General features: G+C 36.4%; 1 pseudogene; it reads left to right on the top strand.

Annotated features, from left to right (window-relative positions):
* Positions 1-1,480: 1,480 nt before the first annotated feature.
* LOC147291907 (subtilisin-like protease SBT4.3) lies at positions 1,481-4,174 on the top strand (annotated as a pseudogene).
* Positions 4,175-5,685: the final 1,511 nt, after the last annotated feature.

Raw genomic sequence — 5,685 nt, 5'->3', positions numbered from 1 at the left:
CTGGTTTGAGATATTAGATGTATAATCTGAAATTCCTACTGGTGTTGTATTTGATTCTATTTCTTGGAGTGTTTGAAGAGCTTCTATGTATTTTGCACTAGTTTTTGCACTTTGCATTTAATTTAATAGTTGATTTATTTTACTATGTAATATGTTTACTTGTTATGCTAAATTCTTTTGTACTTACCAAGGAATAAAGTTTCGGATTTCAAGGAAATATCGATGGAAATTTCGACAGAAATTTCGAAGATTTTTAAATTTCGACAAAAATTAGACGGAAACGACGGAAATTGCTATCAAAATACGGAAATTTTGAATGAAACTTTACCATATGTTTATTTAACATATTATCTACTACATTGATAAAAAACATTGAAGAAACCAAATTATATGGTAGGTTTCATGTGATATGTGATGAATATAATGCGCACTGGAGGCAAATACTGTTAAATAAAATTAATATAATGAATAAATAAAATTACTATATTTTTTATACTCTATAATCTATACAATAAACCCAATACTTTATATGCCATAATATTACATTAAACCCTATATACTCTATATTTTTTAAGATATGATATAAAATATTAGGATTTATGCCCTTTAGAGTATTTTTAATTATTTTTTATATAGAAATATATTATGATTTAGGGTTTAAAGATAACTAAACGAAATCCCAAAAGAATCAAATGAAACCCCAAACCTTTTTTTTTTTTTTCAATTGCCCAAAGATCTCAAACCCTAATCGACCCTAAACTTTTTTTTCTTTTCTTTTTTTTCTTCTTTCCTTCCTAATCCTGGCTTCCACTTCTCCACGTGATGGCGTGAGCATGACCTTTCTTCTTCCTTTTTGACTTTTTCTTCCTTTTTCTTTTTTTTTCTTTTTCTTTCCTTTTTTTTTTTCTTTCCCTCCTGGCTTCCAGGTTCCACCCGATGACCTTTCTTCTTCAGTTTTTCCCTTTCATTTCTTCTCTCCCAGCCGCCATTGTTATGCGACTCACTCAGCAGATGGCATACATTCCAATAACATAAATTATTATCATGAGGATTTAAATTATTGGGGATTTTCTTTAAATAAGATTTGGAGAAAGGAGAGAAAAGGAGGGGGAGAGAGAAAAGAAGAAAAAATCATTTATTAGCTTTAGTTCCGACCTTAATAATTCTTAAATTTCTTGAAAAAAGACTGAATTTGGCTATTTTGAGTACAAATATATGGATTCAGAAGAAAATAAAATCTTGATGCTTATTAATGGAGATGAGATTTTGTGCCATGTAGTCAAAGTATAAATAAAGAGAGCTTCTATTTGCACTCCTTTTTTTTTGTTTTTGCACACCCTTTTTAAAAGGTGGTCTTTTCCCTTGAGTTTTTCTTTTATTTTTTTAGAAGGGGTGTGCAAAACGAAAAAAAAAAGTGTGCAAATAGCAGCACTCTAGATAAATACTCTTCACCAGTTTAAGTTTTTGAGCATCGAAAACAATGGTTAAGCAGGGAGCTCTCCTGTTTTCTTATGCTGTCCTCCCTATTCTCATAATCATTATGAGCTTATTGTGCAAAGTCATTGATCATGAAGATAGAAAGGTTCATATGTGTACTTGGGATCACTTCCTGGTGATGATCTGTACTCACCATTGTCTCACCACCTTGGTCTACTACAACGAGTCATCGAGAGTAGTTATGTGGCAAATCTCTTGGTAAGAAGTTACAAAAGGAGTTTCAATGGAGTTGCTGCCAACCTCACTAAAAATGAAAGCGAAAAGCTTGCTAACATGAAGGAAGTAGTCTCTGTCTTTCCAAGCAGAACTTTTCAACTTCAAACAACAAGATCTTGGGACTTTCTTGGTTTCAATGATCAAAAAATTCATCAAAATTCCACCGTCGAGAGTGATATTATTGTTGGTGTGATTGACACTGGAATTTGGCCTCAATCAGAGAGCTTTAAAGATGAAGGTTTTGGTCCTGCTCCCAAGAAGTGGAAAGGTGCTTGTAATGGGGGCAAAAATTTCACTTGCAACATGATGCAGTACAATCAGCCAAAGGTTTACAAATGTAAACCTAAAAGAACAAGAAGCCTGGAATCCACCAGGAAATTGAGAGAAAACCTCAACAATTAGTTTGATAAATTAATAATAGAATAATCCGGCTAGCAATTGTAAAAATTGCTTAAGTACGTTTAAAGAAACCCTAGGGCGCAAACAACCATATAATTAAGGCCCACGGATATATAATTACAAACCCAAATAAAATATAAACGAAAATAAATAAAATGTCTAAAAGTTTAGAATGCAGTTTTGAGGCCCTAAACGATCTCGGATGGGGCCGAAAAAACCCATACGTCATGGCATAGCAATGAGTTTGACTCGTCTCGCGATTCCCTTCGAAACGATATGCATTAGTCCCACTTTCAGAGCCAAACCCTCCGACTAGTAGAAATCATTTCCCAAATTTTCTTGGGTTTGCAACGATCAAGCTGTTGCATAAACTTCTCCCCCATCCGTTCTGCATCACAACAACAAGATCATTGGAGCTCGAATTTACTCATCATCGGAGTCTGCAAGGGATGAACAAGGTCATGGAACCCACAGTGCCTCAACGGCAGCAGGGAACGCCATATAGGATGTGAGCTTTTACGGACTAGCACAAGGTACTGCAAGGGTAGGAGTTCCCTCTGCGAGAATTGCTGCATATCAAGTCTGCACTGCTTTGGGGTGCCCTTCAGAGGCTCTCTTGGGTGCTTTCGATGATGCTATTGCTGATGGAGTTGACATCATTACAATTTCAATCGAAGGCAGCATTGCAATTGGTTTCTATCAGGATCCTATAGCTATTGGTGCTTTTCTTGCAATGGAGAAAAGGATATTAACCTCAAACTCTGCAGGCAATGATGGTCCTTTAGCTGGTACTGTATCAAGTGTAGCACCATGGATCCTTACAGTTGCAGCAAGTAGCACAGATCGTCGGATCATTGACAAGGTTGTTCTTGGAAATGGAAGACTCTGGTTGGGAGTTCAGTGAACACTTTCAGATTAAATGGAACAAGTTTTCCGTTGATAAATGGAAAAGATGCTTCTTCTAGTCAATGCTCTGAATTTCTTGCTAGGAGTTGTGCTTGCCTAGACAGTGATTTGGTTAAGGGAAAGATTGTGCTATGTGATCAGTTTGGTGGAAATATTCAGGCTCATAAAGCCGGTGCACTAGGTTCAATATATTTCAAACACTTCAAGAGCTGATGTTTCGTCTGTTGTCCCAGAACCTGCAACTGGTTTAAGCTTCCAAGATTATGATGTGGTCAAGTCCAACCTGAACTCAACGGAAGATCCTCGAGCTAACATATTAAAGAGTGAAGTCACAAAAGATCGTGTCGCTCCTATTGTCGCCTCCTTCTCTTCACGTGGACCTAATCAAATTTTACCCGAAATTATTAACCTACATATAACTGCCCAAGGGATAGAAATTTTGGCTGCATATTCACCTGTTTCTCCTATCACAAGAAGCGGTAAAGACAAGAAGCGTGTAAAATACAGTATAATATCTGGAACCTCCATGTCTTGCCCACACGCTGCTGGTGCAGCTGCATATATTAAAACAATCCACCCTGATTGGTCTCCAACAGCCATTAAATCATCTCTTATGACTACAGCTTGGCCCATGAATGATACCGACAATTCCCCTGGTGAATTTGCTTATGGATCAGGACATATCAATCCTCTAAAAGCTATAGACCCCGGTCTTGTGTACGATGCTTCTAAAGAAGATTACATAAAGTTGCTCTGCTTGGTCTTTGATGAGACCAAAGTTAGAGTTATATATGGGGATAACAGCACTTGCCCTACAGGCTCTGACAAAGGATCTCCAAAGGATCACAATTACCCTTCACTGGCAGCTAATGTTGCACCAACAAAATCGTTTATGATTAAATTTCATAGAGAAGTTAGAAATGTTGGCCTTGGAAACTCCACTTACAAGGCCAAAATCTCAGCAAATTCTAAGGTTGACATCAAAGTGGTGCCTGATGTTCTTTCCTTCAAGTCCTTGAAAAAGGAGAAGACTTTTGATGTGATCGTTGTCGGAGAAGGAATACCAGATGGATCACATGTATCTACATCACTGGTTTGGTCTGATGGAACTCACAACGTTAGAAGTCCAATTGTCATAAGCAACGTAGCAGCTTAATCACAATTTCATCGTTACTATGCATAACTTCATTGTTTCTAAGCAAATAAATTCTGATTGTGTATTTTTCAATATCGTTAAGTTCTTGTATTAAATAGAGCCAAACCAATGAGCATTTGTTACTTAGAAAAGCGGATTGTGAATCCATGATCACCCAAAAGAAGAAAGCATTTTTAATCAAAATCCCAATGGTAACAAGATATTAACCTGTTGCAAACCTTTTGAGTATAAACTTGATTAAAGAGCTTAAGAATTGAATCTCACATAAAATTTTAAATTTTGAAAAACTGGCCGTATGGAGAAAGAATTTCCTAAGTTTCAAAGTAATTAAAGTCGATGACAAAAATATTTTAGCAACAGAAAATTGCTGCTAGAAAATTGCTGGCATCATCTTTGCTGGCTACCTAGCTACGACTCATTAATCATGGAAGTAGTCTCCCAAGCAGAACTTTCCAGCTTCAAACAACCGGATCTTGGGAATTTTGTTAGATATATTTTCATAATATAAATATGAGATAGGAAGAGGAATTGGTGAAGTGGTGGTTGTATAACCGCTTGAAATTAACCTTTCATTTTGGAAGGGTGCAAAGTGGTCTTTGCACCACTTGGGTTAAATTTGCAGAGGGATGTCTCTTTCTAAAGGTGTGTGTTGGGTTCTAGTGTATGACTTTTGATCAAAAGGTGTCTATTGACTAGAACAATCTAATGGCCATTTACTACAAATGACAACTCTTAAGAAAGAGCAGCAACCCAAAATTTGAAAAGTTATACACCATTTAGCAAGAAAAGGATCATCTCTATATAAAGAGATTGACTCCCTGCAGATTAAATACATCCAAAATTCTAATTCCTCACTTTTATCTTGTGCTTTCATCTCCTTTGAGATTTCTAACAAGCTTTCACTATAGTTTTTATTCTACAAAAAACATCTAGTAATTGTTATACTGCAGAAACGATTACTAGGAACTTAATTTGAGTCTCTTGAAAACCTTCATTTGAGTGTTGGGTTGGTCTTCGGTTGTGCAAAACGCAGACCAACATTAGCATGCATATTACTAGGCTTCATTGTATCCTAGCTAGGGACTTATTTGTATATCCCCTTTGCACACTTGTTGTGGGGGAAAATAAAGTCTTAAGAAAAGCGTAAAACTTTTCCGTGCCTTTGAAGCATTTTTCCCTCTCTAGCCATTACCCACATACACATTTGTTCCAACAAATTTATGGGATTCCATGATAAATCAGTAGAACTATCGAGAATGATGTTATTATTGACAGTGGAATTTGGCCTGAATCGGAGACCTTTAAATATGAAGGTTTTAGTCTTCTCCCAAGAAGTGGAAAGGTGCTTGTAATGGTGGCAAAAGTTTCACTTGCAGCAACAAGATCATTGGAGCTCCACAGGCTCCAATGACTATAGGTTATTTTTATTTTTGGTTTACAAATTTTTTTCTATGAAGTGGAGGAAATTTTCTGCAGTGGGGAAATTCATCTTTGTGCCTAACTATCCCAAA

Source organism: Dryas octopetala, chromosome 3 (assembly GCF_963921425.1).
Source record: "Dryas octopetala chromosome 3, drDryOcto1.1, whole genome shotgun sequence".
NCBI classification, from domain to species: Eukaryota; Viridiplantae; Streptophyta; class Magnoliopsida; order Rosales; family Rosaceae; genus Dryas; species Dryas octopetala.
The sequence above is the reverse complement of the archived record's forward strand: the minus strand, read 5'-3'. Positions and strand labels throughout refer to the sequence as shown.